Raw genomic sequence first — 17,776 nt, forward strand, 5'->3', positions numbered from 1 at the left:
TTATTGATGGTCTTTTGTCCTTGGATAACGAGTTTATTGACACACACTGTTATCAATAATATAGTTTTTTTTAACTTATAATATACTTCTTTAAAAAAAACTCTTAATTTAGTAAGACTGAAGATCTAATGAAATCTAAGACTCTATATACTGTCTCCACTCCCACGGACACCCACCGAGCGCACTTTCGGGCGCAGATAATCCCGCCGTGCGCATGCGCACTGTTGCCGTATGTGCACAGGTGTCGCGGCGTCGCGGAGGGGGCGGGGGTCACTTCCGTCACGTGAGGAGCCGCGCTGCTAATTGCGACCGGAAGCGCGGTACGCACGGGCGATGGCCCCTCCCTCTGCGGGCAGGAAGTCGGGTGCGGCTCGTTCCACGGACCTGTGGCACGTGGCGGCGAGCTGTCGTTAGCGCGACCAGCCGCCATCTTGCGACTCGGCTGTCGTTCGTTTCGAGTTCCCGACGCGTTTGCGGCTCTCGTATATGGAGGGGAGATCTAATGAACTAACAGACTGTTATTTTTTACAGCATTGCTTGAGACACGATAAGTACGCATTATTGTTTGGACCCTTGTATCACGAGATGTTTGCCTCTCCTTGGCATTTAACTAAACCACGCGCTATTCGGAGAGAAGGCCAAATGTGGCAGCATTCAACGAACACTTATCACCTTGATAATGAACAAGTGTATGGATTCAAAATTGGCAACAATTAATAATAATGTGATTGTGCAGGTTTGTGCGGGAGATGTAAAAACTAAAAGACGCCATTTTTGACTCGGCAGTTTTTGAGTTAATTACAACTTTTTTAGCTTTTTATTTAAACGCAATTTCGTTTGGTCACAACACGAATTTAATGGCATGGTCGAAGTCAATCGAAACTGAAACATCCTAATTTCCTGGACTCCATCAACGATGTGTTGATCATTTATTCACTCTTTCGCAACGAGAAAACAAACCTACAGTAAATTTGACGCAAATTTCGAACTTATAAATAGCGACAGGAAAAATTCGCACATTCCTTTCGCGATAAACCAGAATCAAACTCGTTCACCTTCGTGCTGCTTTAGTGATTGGACCAGTTTTTGCTTGAAGGACTGAGCAAATTTAAATCCCACAACAAAATAAATATGGAATCACAAGCATCCCGGTTAACAGGCGTCATGACTCATGAGTAAAGTAGCCGATGAGCAGGTGTAATTTGCCCACTGACGAATCAAGCGAGTGAAGAAAAAAAAAAGGAGGGAGGGGCAATAACACATGCCCCCAACCCTGGATAATTTTTAGATTTTCTTCTAGTTCCTTATCCTTATACCAAACTTACTGCTTTGTTATATATAATAGGACGTTTTTGAACCACAAATCAAATGTACTAGATATTTCAACTATAAATGTACTGAAATCGCATTAAAAAATTTAATTTGGACCTCCCGTGACCAAAATTCTGGATCCACCCTTGAATTTTCCCAATAACGTGTATGATTGTTGATTCTATTCAAGGTAATTAAAAACTAGAATTTTTCCAGTCTCTGCTTGTAAAAAGAGATAGCAATGAAAACACATAACTCTAAAACCACAGTTGAAATTAGGCTATTTAATTAGCAATGTAAACCTTTGGGACTCTTCACAGAGAAATGTCTGGATATTTGCCCAGAGCGCATGTTTATGAGGGGCGGGAGATTTTGAGGTACAAAAAAAAATTCGAGGGACGGGAAAAATAAATATATTTTTTTAACTAATGGTAATGATTGGGTTTTCAAAAATACATGTCAAGGGGCAATGTTAGTTTGTACTAACTATTGCAGCGCACTTAAAAATTAGTAGGTGTTAAACCAAATACTTCAGAAATAGATTTTAAACTCGTTTGACAAATACACAGTATACTATAATTCGTGTTTTATTACGTTAGTTGTAACAGCCGTTTAAACCGCAACGACAATTTATTAAATTACTAATTTTAAAAAAAGACAAATAGCCTGTGTGTTTGAAAAAAAAACATTATTATTTAGTTGCCTAATGTGCTGATGATAAATAAGCTTGAATTTGTACAATTGCTGATTTTTGAGAAGGGGGGGGGGGAGGAGGGGCATTTTATAAGGAAAATGGGCAGCTAAAGATTATATGCCTGGAAATGTCGAGGGATTTCAAAGCGGAGTTCACACGGGGGCGCAATCAACGGAACCCGCGACGCAGGCAGGCATGCGTGCGCTGCAAAGCCCTCAGAGCCGAACAAAACTTTACACGGGGAGTTTATTATTTGCCAGCCGGCGATCTCTGTTGATACACCTGGCGCCCCTGGCGGCAACGGAGTTAAGGGTGTCCCTCGTCGGGAACCATTGTTCTAGGGGAATTCGCAGCTCCCCCCCCCCCCCCCCCAACCCGTGGTTTAAAAAAAGAATGGGAAAGAGGGTTGGTTCTGAACTTCTGATTGGCCGAGTGCGTGACGAGCATGCACAGAGCTCTAACCAACCAGAGAGGCGAATGTAGATTGACACTCCGAAGTGGAACGTTCGTTATTCGGTAGAAAATATAAGTTTGCATTTCGCGAAAAAAATTTCCGGTCAAGATATTTGTCAAAAACATCGGAGAGAGAGAGAGAGAGAGAGAGAGAGAAAACAGAGAACGGGTCAGCGCAGCGCCTTAGATTTTTCGTGAAAACGTCGGCATAAAATCATAACAAGTGTTTCGTATTAATAAGTTAATTTATTTAATTATCAATCTCTTTTATACAATGGCTGTAGAATAGATACAGCACGAAGTTTATCGTGCGTAGCAAATGGCCTGTGACATATTTACGAGTCATATATGAGACGGCATTTTTTAGTTATTTTTGTATTTTTGTTTAAATTTAATGCCGATTTTCACTTTTATTCCGGCAATTATTTTTGTTGTCTCACTTTGGGTCCTAGTAGCGATCCAAAAGCTCTTCACGACACCCGGATCAGCGTTTCCAAGCTACACCAATTTATAACTTTACGCAAAGACAATTCGTAGCAATCACGCGCACGCGCCTACACTGGTACGATGACGTCACGGGCAAAACAAATACATAAAGACTTGATCCGTTGTAGGCTCAACCATTGTTGACGCATTATTAGTCTCGTACTGATCAGCGATTCGAATCTGACGGCATCTTCGTACACGAGAAAGTTCGACCGACAATCACTGTAACGAACGAACAGACGTTTTCAACGTCAGAACCTCATTCACACTCCCCAGAGAAAACCTGCAACCACCGCTCTTCGTAAATTTAAGGTGAAGAGTTTTTTTTCAACATTGTACGGCATCCAAAGCAATTGCGAATACGTGCAGTAGATTCCTGCAAAAGCTCGTGTTTAAAGCACACTACAGCGCAAATTCATGTCATCACCGCGAACGGCAGACCAGGGGCGCTAATCTTCAACACCGGAGGGTGGGGATTACGCGAAATCTGCGGCCCAAGGATTTTTTTTTTCGCGTGAAGGTAACCGACACAAGCCATCTCTGGATAGGGAGCTTGTATGTTTTTTTTTACACTTCCCTTATTAGAGAAAACCACATTTCCACATACGTTGTGTTTTACCGTGTAAATAGATCAGTGCAGCATATGATAAATAGTAGAATAAATAATAACCTGACACGTATGTAGCGTAAACTATTAAGTTCAAAATAAATACGAGTTCTATGTGGAAAACTAAAAATATTTTTGACTTCATTATTACGTTTATCATTCCCGCTTCACAGTGAGAAGTTTGTTCTCCCCCCTCCCCCCCCCCCCACCCCCACCCCCTTACAGCTACTCCGGAGCACCGAATTCTATTTAATTACTAGCTGCCCGACCCGGCTTCGCACGGTTGCATTAATTGGGGGGGGGGGGGGGAAATGGGACTAAATCTCTTATTTACAGATACAATAAATGAAATAAAATGAAAATTAATTAATTTTGACAAAAACTTAATACAATGCTTTGTAATGTACCGAAGAAAAAACGAATAGCACCGATGGTTTCCCGACTCTCGAGCACGCAACGTTGTCATGGAGACGAAGTACCCACTGTTTCCCGGGCTTAAACACCAGTCAACATTGATAATCAGTTTATTATTAATTATAAATTATTAAGACCATTAATCGAAATAAAAACCATCCTATCTCTCAAGTTGGAAAAAATTACACATAAATGCCAATTTTCATCGAAATCGGTTGACTTGGTGAAGAGTTCACTGGAAACAAACATCAGGACACTGGATTTATATATATTAAGATTTTACTTTGGAGGGTACATTTTCATGTTTACTCAAATACTTAAATTAACGTGTTGAAACATTTCTTTCATCAGAGGTTGCACGGAACAATTTAGGTTCGGTGTTTCGCGACCGCTTCGTTTCTTTGCGCGGTTGCCCCTCCCGAGGTGTGTTCCTGGAGCCGCCACTGCACAGTCCTCCACTCCACCAGAGGCCGCCGCGGCGACCCAGATGTCCGCGAGCACGAGCTATCGGCGAGCAGGGAGGAAGTGGCCTTATCAGCCACTCGCGCCGCAGAAGACAGGCCGACAAGACGTCTCGGCCGGTAACCGCTGAAGATTCGTGGACGAGGGAGTTGTGCTTTTATTATCATTTTAAATGATTCGTGCAACGGGGAATTTCGATTTAATACAGTTTCTTGGACATGCGCCATTGCAGTTTTCCCGTGAAGGGATGTTTCGATGGAATTTTTAAGGGGCTACAATTTCATAGCGTTACGAAAAAATTCCGATCGCACGAAGGGAATAGTTAGGTACGTGTTGGGGGAATCGGTAGCGGGGGAGACGGCAGGGGAGAGGTAGAAATGGCGCAACATACTTGTACACTCGCACACTTGCATACTTTCACACTTGCACAATTGCATAATTTAGCGCTCGCATACTTGCATATATATATGTATATATATGTGCGTGTGTGTGATTTAAGCCAAAGATAATTTGGACGGTGTTATGTAAAAATGGTTCAACCCACAAACATTTTCAACTGAGTAAATTCATCTCAAAGTTGAACACACAATAACCGGTATTGTGGCAGTGCGTTTAATGTTTGGTCGCAAGATGGCATAGTAGCAAGGAATGTCGGTTAAAAAAATTAAGCTCAATTAAAAGTGTCATTTCACCTACACAATTATTTCAATAACTTTTTTTTCCCCTTTTGTTGGTTAACTCATTTGTGCATAACACCATCCATTTATGATTTAGCGAGAAGTTTCAGTTTTGTCGCGCGTGGACTCTACACATACTTTTCTTTTTTTCCGGCAGGCGAGAGGTTGGTGATGGGGGGAGGGGAGCCACCTCGGCTGGACCTTTGAATATATATACTGTATAGAAGTCGCGAGTGGATAGGATTTACTCTACGTTTTTCAGAAGCGTATGATGAGCAGCTTGGGAACTTCACCGCTGCAGTGCGCTGCCGTAACGCCTTGTATCGTCTTAGGTTGTTATTTACACGTTAGAGCGCAGCACTGTCGCCCGATGTCATTCCCCGCACCCCCCATCCATCATTCACTGCAGCTCAAGGTCGTTCAACGGGGAGGGGGAAGGGGTGTTTGAAGAGTTCGACACTTGTCCGCTAGGGACCACCACAAGTCGATGCCCTAGAGATGGTGGCGATTGCGGCGGTGAATTAACCAACTACCTCAAAACCGCATTAGAAATTTTAACCTGGGCTGGCGACTTCTATACAGTATATATATATATATATATATATATATATATATATATATATATATTCAAAGGCTGGAAGGAGAGACGGAGAAGGAAAACCCGCCCCCGTCCACGGGAGGAGTTAACTTGGTTAGCGCCCGCCGCAGCGCGCACGACAAAGGAGAGCCCCGGACTGCGTGGCCTTCGGCATTCCGGGGATGGCGTGTGTGTGTTGTCCCTGCTGTCGGCGGGGGAGACTGCTGCTGGCTCCGCTCCTCGGGCAACAAGCGCGGCTCCAGAAGGGGGGTGGTTGGGGGCGATAGCCCCTCCCGAGACCAATTTTATTGATTAGTGTATAATTATGTTTAGGTACTTAAATATTTAATTTCACATGTTAAACTTTTTATCTCATAAAAAGTTGCATGGAGCTACTAAGGTTCTGTATTTGAAACCTGTAATTTTTAAATAATATTCCAAGCAGGGCCGGCGCGTCCATATAGGCGAACTAGGCAACCGCCTAGGGCGCCAAGTATCTGGGGGCGGCGCAGCACGACACATAACAGCTCATATAATATGTTTAACGGTTATTGAAACTAGATGAAAATGGATTTTTGTAACAGTTTGGAATGTTTATATTGATATAAGAAATTATTTAAAGTCCAGGGTGACCTGTTTATGATTTGTAATAAGAAAAAAAGAAAAAAAAAACACAAGCCTGCTTACATTTGATTGTTGACAAAATATTAGGCTTACGTGATGTATTTTGAGGCAAGGACAATTTTTTTTTGGGGTGTCCGGGGGGGGGGGGGGTACATTAAGGTTTTTCGCCTAGGGCGCCAATTTACCTTGCACCGGCCCTGATTCCAAGGCCAATATCTGACCACTTTCATTTTTTGCAACTACGACCTTTCTTTGTGCGATAGCCCCTCCCGAAAAGTCATCCTGAAGCCGCCATTGTCGGGCAAGCGACTGCGTGTACGACACTTCGCGGTCTGTCTTCCAGCGCCCCGAGTTGCAACCCATCAAAGTGTGTGCAACCGAGCCGACGGCGTGTTTTCATTGGCCGCTGCCACCCTGATCGCCACGCGATTCGGTCATGCAATTTCTTAACGGGTTTCTGTATCCTTCACCATTTTGCATTTAATTTCTCAAGTTTTTTGCACAAAAATTAAAAAAAAATCCAAATACAACCACATTTAATTATTTGTATTTTTTTCCCCTCCTAAACAAGTCTTTATTTGATGTTTTTTTATGAAAATAAAAGTATGTACTGAACGCCTTAAATCATGTGGTATACATTTTTAGGTTAAAAAAAAAACATGTCTGTGCATTTACAAAAGATTTCTTTGGAAACCTGTTGCCAAAAAATAGTTTGTAATACTACAAGAAATATATTGCAACTTTGTACAACACATAGATAGCTATGGTTACTTTCGCATATATTAAATACTTTTTTTTTTTTGGTTGAGATAATACTGAGTATTTCTTACGAAAATTGGAACATAATTTTATCTTTAATTGATAGTTCATTCAAGCATGCAATCGAATATGCAACCAGTTGACTTTATTTTGTTGTATCATGCTTATAAATGTGCGCAGTTAATACCGGAAAGCCATTCAGGGAACGGTTTGCAAATAACTTTTAACTATTGGAGGTACTTGGATAACACAAAGCAAGATGTGAACACTATTTTGTATCGATAAAGTTGTTTTGATGTAAATATACAAATTTACAACTATCTATAATTTTACATGAATATTTGTGTCCCATTTACAAAAAAAAAAAACAGTATACGTAGCCTTCGTCTGGAAACTCTTATCTTAGCATAACATTCAGTAAATAATTAAAAAATATATGTTTTCCCAGAAGCTCTTTCCGTTTTGAGTCTTGGTGTGTCGAGTACTGCATGGTCAGACAATAACTGCAGGGCTTTGTGAACGAGAAACGAACGGGGAAATCACGAAGAAACACGCGAAGGCGTGCTTGACCAGGCGAGCAGAACGTATTGCGACTGCGCGTACAGATTGCTTACTTGAAGTAAGTGCAGTTCCTGTTCTTGGCAGTCGTTAGCTAAAAGGGATGCTGGCAGTGAGAAGCGAAGGGGAGAAGGGGTAAAAAAAAACACGTACACGGTGCTGGAAACATGCGTGCGTGAGTGCGTGCGTGAACGCACGAGGAATTAATTATGTAGGTACATGAACTTCCACTTTCACCCACGCATCAGATAGCGTGCGCTAGAGGAGACGAGACCGTACTTCTGCGGCAATCTTTTAAAATCTCTTTCCAGAAAGTTGCGGTGATGGTCACAAGGAATTTGGCCCGGGCCTGTTCCAAAGAACTTTCTTTAAAGTCACACAAATATCCTAAATTCGCCTCGCACATTTAGATCGTTTGGCACACGTCCACTTATTTTTGTTGATTTTTTTTAAGGTTTTAAATGTGATTTTTAAGCATCACATAGCTATCTAACTTCTGAAAAAACCATATTACGTCCAAATGAGCAGAAATTACGACATTATTGTGAGTAATAAAATCAAAAATTTTGGACGCGGACATCGGCAAGATATAGGGTAAAGGCACTCAAGAATACGCACTTAAGTTGTTTTTAATTGTAAACTTAAGATATTAAGTATTACACAAAAAGTGATTATAATAAATGAAACAATATTACTTAAAGTTTACGAAAAACATATTAGACAAGCAGCTATAAAATCTCTGCAACTGAAAAACATAAGTTTTGCATAAATTGAAATTGCGAACTCTTAGAGGACTGGTGTCTTAAGAGTGCGCACAGTGTCCTCCAAGAGTACGCATCAGCACCCATCACATTTACAGTGTCCAGACCCTTCATAGCTTGAGCAATCTTCGTGCCACCACTGTTTACATTTGCCGCACTGTACCCAATCCTCTAAAATCTGTTGTTGATAGCGTTCATCGCAAGTTGGACAAAAAAACATTGTCTTCAATTTCTTCTTCAACTGCATGTAGGCCTACCACTGAAGTTGATGGTACAGCGGGATTGTTGAACTGTACTGCCTTCTTTACTTGTTTTCTTGTTTGAATTTTCTTAGCCGTCTTGCTTACCAGAAGAGAGTTTTTAAATTGCGATGAAGACATTATTTCAGACTTCTTACCTGCCACTTTTCGTTTCCTTGAAATGACACACTTTGGTAGTGGTGTTATCATTGAGGGTGGAACTCGCTGTAGTTCCGCAACGGAATCGTGTTCTGCCAGATCATCAGTTTGAGTGTGGGGTTCATCAGTTTCAAGAATTGTTGAATTTTCTTGTGCGTTTGGGTCTTCTTCAGTGACGTCCAGTTGCTCTTGAGGATGGTCTGTCACTTCAGCAGGTGCAAAGTCTTCATCAGTGAAGTTATCGGGATTGAAAGGATGTATACCTGTTGATAAAAAAGCATTTATTGCCTTTTTCATCGTTGCTACCCTCGTGTAAGCACATGTGAAGATTTTTGCAATGTCATGCTGGGTGATTGCCCTCCCTGGATGAACCACCAACCACTTTTCTGCTTCTTGAGCAAAGGCTTTCTTTAAAGGCCCAAAGAAACCGACGTCTAGTGGCTGCAGTCTGTGGCTAGCATGTGGTGGTAGTGACAGCAGTGTTATGAAGTGTTCTCTGCAGAAATTTGCGGCTTCAATACTGCAGTGTGATACGTGGTTATCCAATATCAGTAGCACTGGATCTTTCTCTGTTGGCTTCACGAAATCATAGAAATGTTTCAGCCACTCTACAAGAAGTTCCGTGTTCATGTACTTACCCAGTATCAGAAATCATATGCAATGTTCCTTCTGGTGCATTTGTGTACAGTTAAGGTTTCATCCTCTTCCTGGCAAAGATCATGGCTGGAGGAACAAACGTACCAGTGGAGCTCATGCAGCACACGACAGTAACTGTTTGACCTCTTTCAGCTGAAGAAACTTTACAAACTACCTTTTTCCCTTTAGGAGAAATTACTTTTGGAATGTGATTGGGTACAGTGGATACCAGACTCGTCCATATTGAATTTTCGATGAGCCGGAAAATTATTTTTAGCACAAACACTGGCCAAGTTATCAAAAAAATCTCCTGCGCTGAACCCTGTTAAATCCAATGGCTCTCCCTAAACTACATTTCTCCGGACTACGTAGTGCCAAACCTTGCCTTTTGCAGAAGGCACGAACCCAATTTTCTAGTATACTTTTTGGAGGTCATTTTCGTCAGTGAAATAAATTCTGAAACAAGAAACAGTTGAATTGTAAAAGTAATATTTTGCCATGCAGAAACGGCATCCAAGAGTACGCAGTAGACAATTCGGCCTCTAAGAGAACGCATTGCTGAGCACTCTTAGAGGCACCCACACAAATGCAACGTTTGTACAACAGATAACAGCAGCCTTCACTTTGGCCGCCCGTTACCACGTTATCGTAAACAATAGACTCTAAGCTTCGGATTACCATAATATGATTCGCGGTACCTCGTTGATGTATTACTTACAAAGACTATTATACTCTTATTCATATTTACATCAGGAGAAAGCAAATGTTATTCTTACCTCTTACATACGAAATAAACCGATTCTACAAATTTTCTTAGCGCAGTAAAGCACACACACACAAGCTTCAAGGAGCCACCTATCGACTTCTCTCGCCAGTGCTACCAACTTCTATATATTTATACTGCGCGCTCTTAGGGACTGCGCACTCTTACCTGCCTTTTCTTTATCGTCATAATTATTTCATTCGAATTCTCTGTCAAATATTAAACTTACTAGAATGACAGGTCCTGAACATTCAAATAAATGAACTCATTAAATGTGATTTAAAAATACCAACATGTTAGTTTTTTTTTTTTTTACTTACGCATTAGCGAGAATGATAACAAATAACTATAATTTAAGTTTATGCGCTGTACAACTGATTGATGGTTTGACGCATTGCGCGATTGCATTAATAAATAACAATGAATCTATACTAATATTTTAAAGCTGAAGAGTTTGTTTGTTTGTTTGAACGCGCTAATCTCAGGAACAACTGGTCCGATTTGAAAAAATTATTTCAGTGTTGGATAGTACATTTATCGAGGAAGGCTATAGGCTATATTATATTATCAATAACATTAGGGATCCTTACTAAAAGTCCAATTTAGAATCAAATGCGTTGGAGGGGGTTAGATACAACATGCAGTACACATACGAAGTGTGTGTTGACAATGCCGCAGGCGCTAGAAGTTTATTTCCTATTGCCTATTAACATTGTTGCCACGCACTAGATGCCTTATTATTCTTAATTTTCCCATACAAGTAAAAAACACCCGTGTGATATTAACAACGAAACAATCAGTACCCTCATAAGAGTTCAATTAGTATTTAAATACTTTTTATCACTTTAAATCGCAAATCTAAACTATTGTTTTTTTTCCTCTCTCTGTGTTTAATTTGTTTTTTATTGCCCTTTTTTTCAAGTATATATATTTTACAGACTTGAAACTTCACAGTAATGTTCCTTATGTTACGCAGGATGACATTTTCCGAAAATTATATCCCATGGGTGGTTAAAACCAGGCAACAGTGGGTACTTTGTCTGCATGAGAACAGGATTTTGCATTGTTCATGCCTTCTGCGTCTCCATGGCAACGGGCATCGCGCGGCAGTGGCGTACCCACAAGGAGGGGCATGTATAATGAGCGGCGCAAGAGTGACCTGCCTGTAGACTGCCGTAGCGAAGTACGGGTACATCAGTTGTACGTTGCGTGCACGAGTCGGGAAACCATCGGTGCTATTCATTTTCTCTCCGGTTCATTATACAGCATTGTAATACATTTTCACTGAATTTTTTTTTAATTTACCATTACTGTAAATGGGAGATGTGGCTTAAATTTGTTCCATTAGTATAGCCATGCGAAGCCGGGTCGGGCAGCTAGTTAATATACAAAATGATCTGCACAAAACTACACACACTCCGTTGTAGAGCATTCGAGAACTCCTGGGATGTGGTACTTTCAAGGTTAACAGCCCTGCCTACTTGGGCACACTATGTGCAGAGCTTCAGGGAAGAAAAAAAAACATGCGATTTAAAAACTACTCAAGATATCCTAGTTTTATCTGTTACAAGCACTGACGTCGAATTAGTAGTTAAACCGGAAAAATTCGCAGATTCATTTTGCGATAGGCTAGAATCCAAACTCGTTCACATTCATGCTTCTTTAGTAATTGGACCAAAATCCAACCAAAGGCCTCTGAACCAATGTAAAACCCTCAATAAAAGAAGTATCGAATCACAAGCATTCCGGTAAACAGGAGTCATGAGTTAGCAGCTAATGAGCAGGTGTTATTTGTCCATGTAAGTATAGGATCGTGGAGTCTATCCTAGAGGTCACTGAAAAATAAAGGTTTTTCGAATCCTTACATATTAGCTGATTTATTTCTGAATTACGTTTTTAAACTGCATTTTGGGGAAAATAAAACATGGCTAAAACGCGTGTTTTCAGAATAATAGTTAGGTATATGAAGAAAAAAAAAACTAAAATTTTATGGTTACAACTCAAATCTCATAGACTGCGCGCTTTACGCTTAGAGGCGATATCGTGCTAGATGCACCAGCGAGCGTCGCACTTATTCCGCTTCACCTAGCAGTGACACAAATACACCGATTACAAGGCGGGTCCTATAAGGGACCTGTCTAATGACGCTGCCAATCCTATTTTACGTTTCAACATACAGCGTAACCTACAAATTAACGTTAGTTAAATATAGAGGTGTAAAAGTAACGAAAAAATGTGTACCCGTATGTATTCGTTACTATAACAATTAGTACTCGTTACTTTCGTATCGTTACTCGTTACTTCTGATACCGCATGACATGGCACATGCTATGTTATGTAACAGCATCGAATCGAGTCGTATTTCGCACGCGTACAGTATGACGTCGCGTAAATAAAAATAAATCGAATATAAACAATTAAAAATATTTGATAATTAACAGCTTTTGTTAACCAAGAAACAATTAACTCTCATTAGAGCGGCTTTATTATAATGTATCTTTTAAGATAAGAACATAAAACGTGAAAATACGCGATTATAAAAAACAAAAACATACATATTTATAATTTGTAAAAAATACTTTCTTACGTTGTTTCTGTTCGAATCTAAAACTTTGTCTACACACACAATACCTTTAATAAACAGTAAAAAACTTGGACGACGAATTTCCAAATTATACTTTTTTAATAAACAAACATCGTTCTTTGTAACGAATACGAGCGCGCATGCGTGAAACATACGAAAGATGCGAGTAACGAAATGCATTCGTGTGTAACGTTTCGTTACTCGTTACTAGATGCCGCACCCGTTACTCAGTAACGAGTACATACGGTTTGCTACAGCTCTAGTTAAATACAAATTCATCAGACATAAAGGTTGCAAACGGATAAGTCACACATATGCAATTAATCCAAAACACAGTAAAAAAAAAAAAAAAAAAAGTGTTTGAAGAAGTAATTTGATTTGGAAGTAACGTCTCTTAAACAGCAAGGTCTTTACAAATAGTTATAAAATCGACGATGTATTTTGATACTATATTACACGGTGGGGTCTTCTGCGGGCACTATGCCACTTTTTCATGGTCCTAATATTATGGAGAAGGACCTTACCGGGGGGTTCTGAGAGTGTATGGAAGAGCTCCTAAATGAAAAGCCCGGAACATTTTTAAAAATTAACTCTCGAAAACAATGTTTTTAACCCTTTCAGTCACACTTTGTCAAATCCTATGATATACCTAATTAAAAAATTTTTCTTATAATAATTAAACTTTTTATTTGTGTGGTAATAATCTTATACTATAATTATTATATTAATGTATAATTATTTCATAATAGTTAATAAAAGTTTTAAAAATGTGTTTACTTCATAGCCTTAAAGTACGATGTGCACTAGAATGTGGGTACACCTTAATCCACAGATTCAAAGTTTCATAAACTCCGTGTATCATCGAGATACAAATTGTCCACTTCAGTGGACGAATGGACTGAAAGGGTTAAGTCAACTAGAACGATTATTTTTCTAATTTACCTCAATAAATTTAGATAGTATTTCTATAAAAATTATACTCAGGTTAGTTTTATTAATGATAACGATCGAATTCCGTTTAAAACGCGTCATTATAAATGAGACATTAAAACCTTTGAAGGTTTTCATTATATGAAATCATGAAAACTCAAAATATAAAGTTATTGTACACCAGTTAACATAAGACGCTAAAAAAATTTATTTATTTTTCCCCATTTTATTAAAAAAAAAACTTTGCAATCAAGGATCAAAAATAAAGGGTTAAAAAAAGGGGGGGGGGGGGGGGGGGGGGGGGCTGTTACGGGGCTTTGGGCGGTTGCCCAGCCCTGGAGCCACCCCTGTGGCTAGAGCAAATCCAGACAGTATCTATGATGGAGGAGGGGAGAGGAAAAAACTGTATATTTCAACGTTGATCAATATTAGTATATTTATTTAACGTTATAAACTATTCTCCTTATGTTAATTCCTAAAAACGAATGTATTTTAAAACTTATTAAAATAACAGTCTATGAATTTTTTTGGTATGTTTGTTTTAAAAATGTATTTCCAGTGAAAACATAAAAATATTAATGATAACACATAAAATAGTCGGACATGGTTTAAATTCATCTGTGACTTATCGACCACCAAAAGCCAATTTATTACTTGCTGATAATTTCGTGATGTAAAAAAATATTTAGGGCCAATCAGCCAGTCATTAGATTAATTTTTTTCATAAATAAAAAACTCTATATTTTGATCTTTTCATTTTTATGCAAACCGAATATTAACGCTCCCGCTTCATGCAGACTACAAACTAACTAAAACCAAAGATGACTTAAAGTGAGACGTGAACCAATGACTGCAAAGCTATACGTCAGGAACGCTGACCTTAGATCCTAGCTCGTCCTGCATTGAATAGTAGGAAAACCCCAAAATAATGGGCCAAATAAAGTAGCAACCTAAGCATAGATAATACAACTTGCAAGGAAAAATTTTTAAGTTTCGAACTTGGCAACATTGTCAAGCTTCGGGGAAACTTCGCCGTGCTATAACAGAATCGCGCTCAACTTTCTCTTAATTTATAGCGCGTGATTGGCTGAAATGACTTTAACTTCATATCCATATACCACAACCCCCCCCCCCCCCCCCCCGACCACCACCACCCTCCGGACCACTTACAAGCCCACGGAATTTTTTCTTCATCACGCAAAAACATGAAGTTATATGGCTTTATCTTCACTCATAGCAGAAAAGCAAAAACGAGAACGAGCCCCAGCCTTCTCTCACCAACAAAAGAGTCAAGACATAGTTTATATATATATATATATATTAATATATATATATTAATATATACAAATATGTTATATATATAAAACACAATTCAACGTCAAACCAATTTCCCCCCCCCCCCCCCCCCCACCACAACTGAAATATACATACAGTGCTTCATGTGTATTCAGAAAATTTTCTTAGTAACCATAAAAATACTAAGATTTTATAATCACATATCTTTCGTTGGAATATACAAACACTCAACATTTTTTTTCCTTTCAAGTGCAGTAATTTACCTTGCGTGTGACAAATATCCGTAAAGTACTTGAATCACCCGACAAAACTGCAGCAGCAATCTTCCCTCCGTAGGGCAATCACCTCCAGTAAGATGAGAGTAGAGAGAAAAAAAAACCACACAAATACGGCACACTATTCGTTCACAACCTCATCAACGAAAGATGGTCAGCACGCCACGATCAGGTCACGGTAACATTAATCCAGACCGCGTCGTCACGTGGAGAATAAGAAAAATAAGAAAAAAACAGCTTGTCAGTTTCGAGCAACGAAGCGAACGCTCCATTCAACACTAGCGCCGACCGCGCCACCACCACAGCCCGACGAATCGCACCGCGTACTGATGTGCGAGGGGAGGCCGGGCAACAGCACGCCGCGTCGCTGGCGCACCTGGCGGCGAGCGGGCGAACTAACTCGGCGACCGGCGCTCGTTCGCCCCCACCCGTCCCACCGCTGAAATCACGTGATTCCCTCGCAGCCAGTACTCACATCACAACATGCGTCGCGGGCAGCGGTAAATATCGCTCCTCTACGGGAGACAATGCTGCGAGGGGGAGACGGTTACAGAATGAAAAAAAAAAAAAAAAAACCTCCAGTTCTTCCTTTTTTGGGAACCGAAAGGCCATTGTTACGTTCCCGCGCGTCGTGTATTGTTGCTTCTCGGAAGACTCGAGACTTGTTAATTGTCCTCGCACCCTCGCTCGCCGCCAGACTCGCTTCGAGCGGATGTGCGGTGCTTGCTTTCTTTGCTGCTCGTCTTCCCAGGACTTTTGAACTAGTTTCCCAAGATCTCACTCTCCGTGAAGCTAAGCGAACTTGACCCTATTACCCAGTGAAAACTGCGGCAATTAAACGCTGATTCCGAACATCATGAAAGGACGCGTAGGTATGATTTGGGAACAAAAACCATCTAGTGTCAGTGGAATGAGCAGGGGGAGGGGGAGGAGAGGATAGGGAAACACAACCCAACCTCGAAATCCTAAAAAAATATTTGTCATTACCACCAAGAGGAAATAAGTTAAAAGAAAAAAGGGGACAGTGGTTCTATATATCCCCCCTCCCCCCCCCCCCTCTTTATTGAAATTCTGCGAACGCTTTTTTAAGCCACTCTCGTTTCCAGGGATTTTTTTTGTTTTGACTGGCTGATTTGGGTTTTTTTTAGGTGTTGCATTTCCATAATTTTTTTTGTTCATTATCGAGGTTTCTTATGACATAGTGTCGGTCTAAGGCTGGGGGAAGGGGGAAAGGTCGCGGTCTCTGCACCCCTCCCCACCCTTGGAGCCGCCACTATCCGTTTTGATTGATAGGGATAAGTTTGAAAAATTAGTACGTCAAAATAAGCAGAATGCTACAAAACAATCAATGTTATACAAGTAATACGAGTTATATGCATATATCGTTTTTCTGTCTCCTTCGACTTACTTATGTTCCTGTGGGTAAGAAAATTCTTTATTAGAACATGGTATATCTTTAGTAAATCCAATGAATGGCTCTTTCTATGCGTGCCTCAACAAAACTGGATGGCGCAAGGACTAGTTTGAGTATCATTGCAAGTGTTTTATACAAATCGACAATGCATTTGATAGGTTTGCGCTGAGTGGATATTGGAGGCTTCAGTTTATTCATGATTCATTAAAAATAATTTTTAAATGAAAAAAAAAAAATCTGAGCTTTGATAAAAGGGTCTTTTTTTCAAATTTTAAAATAAATTTTGTTACAGCGACCAAATTCGCGGTGGTTTTAGAACTTCGTTCGATCAAACATTATTTAGGCACTCATTGTTCTTTCTAAAATACTTTATTATTTACGATACAAATGTTGATCAGTCCTAACTTCAAAGATGTAAGTATACCAGACTTGAGAAGCACTTTAGACGAGATATTTAACGTATTTTGTCGTGATGAACCTGCAGTTAACGTTTGTAGGTCGAATTCTAACTCACTCTGCATATTTTAGTCTTAGTTAAATAAATAAAAAAATTTAAAAAAGTACCTCCCGAAATTCCATTAATACAATTTCCATTAATATCTATTTTGTATAAAGCTCTCGAGCAAATTCAAGATAAATGTCTATAGCAGTCTATCTTTATTTTGGTTTTGTGATACGTCTTACCAGCCGCTGAGCAGACTAGATGCACGGGACAAGTGAATATGGCACGTTGCTACAGAAAATTAATCAGACAGTATGGTCGGACAGAAGCGACTGAGCGAATGTAGTAGGGTCTCAATGCAGATGAACAAGCGTTATTCTCCTAGAAATTTGTAGTTAAAATGACCAATAATTCAATCTTTGTTGGAACAATCATGTACACAGTCTTCTGTCAATAAGTATATCGAGAAAAAAATTAGTGCGTTTTTGGGTGGAACATTTTGAAAACACAAGACACAATTATTGGTTGTCTATTCTTACACATAACATTTTTAGCCTGGCATATATTTGCCAGAAAACTTTCAAAACCATTCTGCGATTGCTTTACTTATCGTAAGCCAATGATAGCCTCCAACGCAGAAAACAATAAATAATCT

At 39.8% G+C, this 17,776-nt stretch overlaps 1 protein-coding gene across 1 annotated transcript in view; it reads right to left on the reverse strand.

The window, feature by feature from the left end:
- Positions 1–15,603, reverse strand: part of LOC134534030 (uncharacterized) — a 320,338-nt gene extending 304,735 nt beyond the window's left edge. Inside the window, exon 1 of the mRNA XM_063371973.1 lies at positions 15,254–15,603. The gene's annotated coding sequence lies outside the window, so the exon portion shown is untranslated. The remainder of the gene's footprint in view (positions 1–15,253) is intronic.
- Positions 15,604–17,776: the final 2,173 nt, after the last annotated feature.

Source organism: Bacillus rossius, chromosome 7 (genome assembly GCF_032445375.1).
Source record: "Bacillus rossius redtenbacheri isolate Brsri chromosome 7, Brsri_v3, whole genome shotgun sequence".
Lineage (NCBI taxonomy): Eukaryota > Metazoa > Arthropoda > Insecta > Phasmatodea > Bacillidae > Bacillus > Bacillus rossius.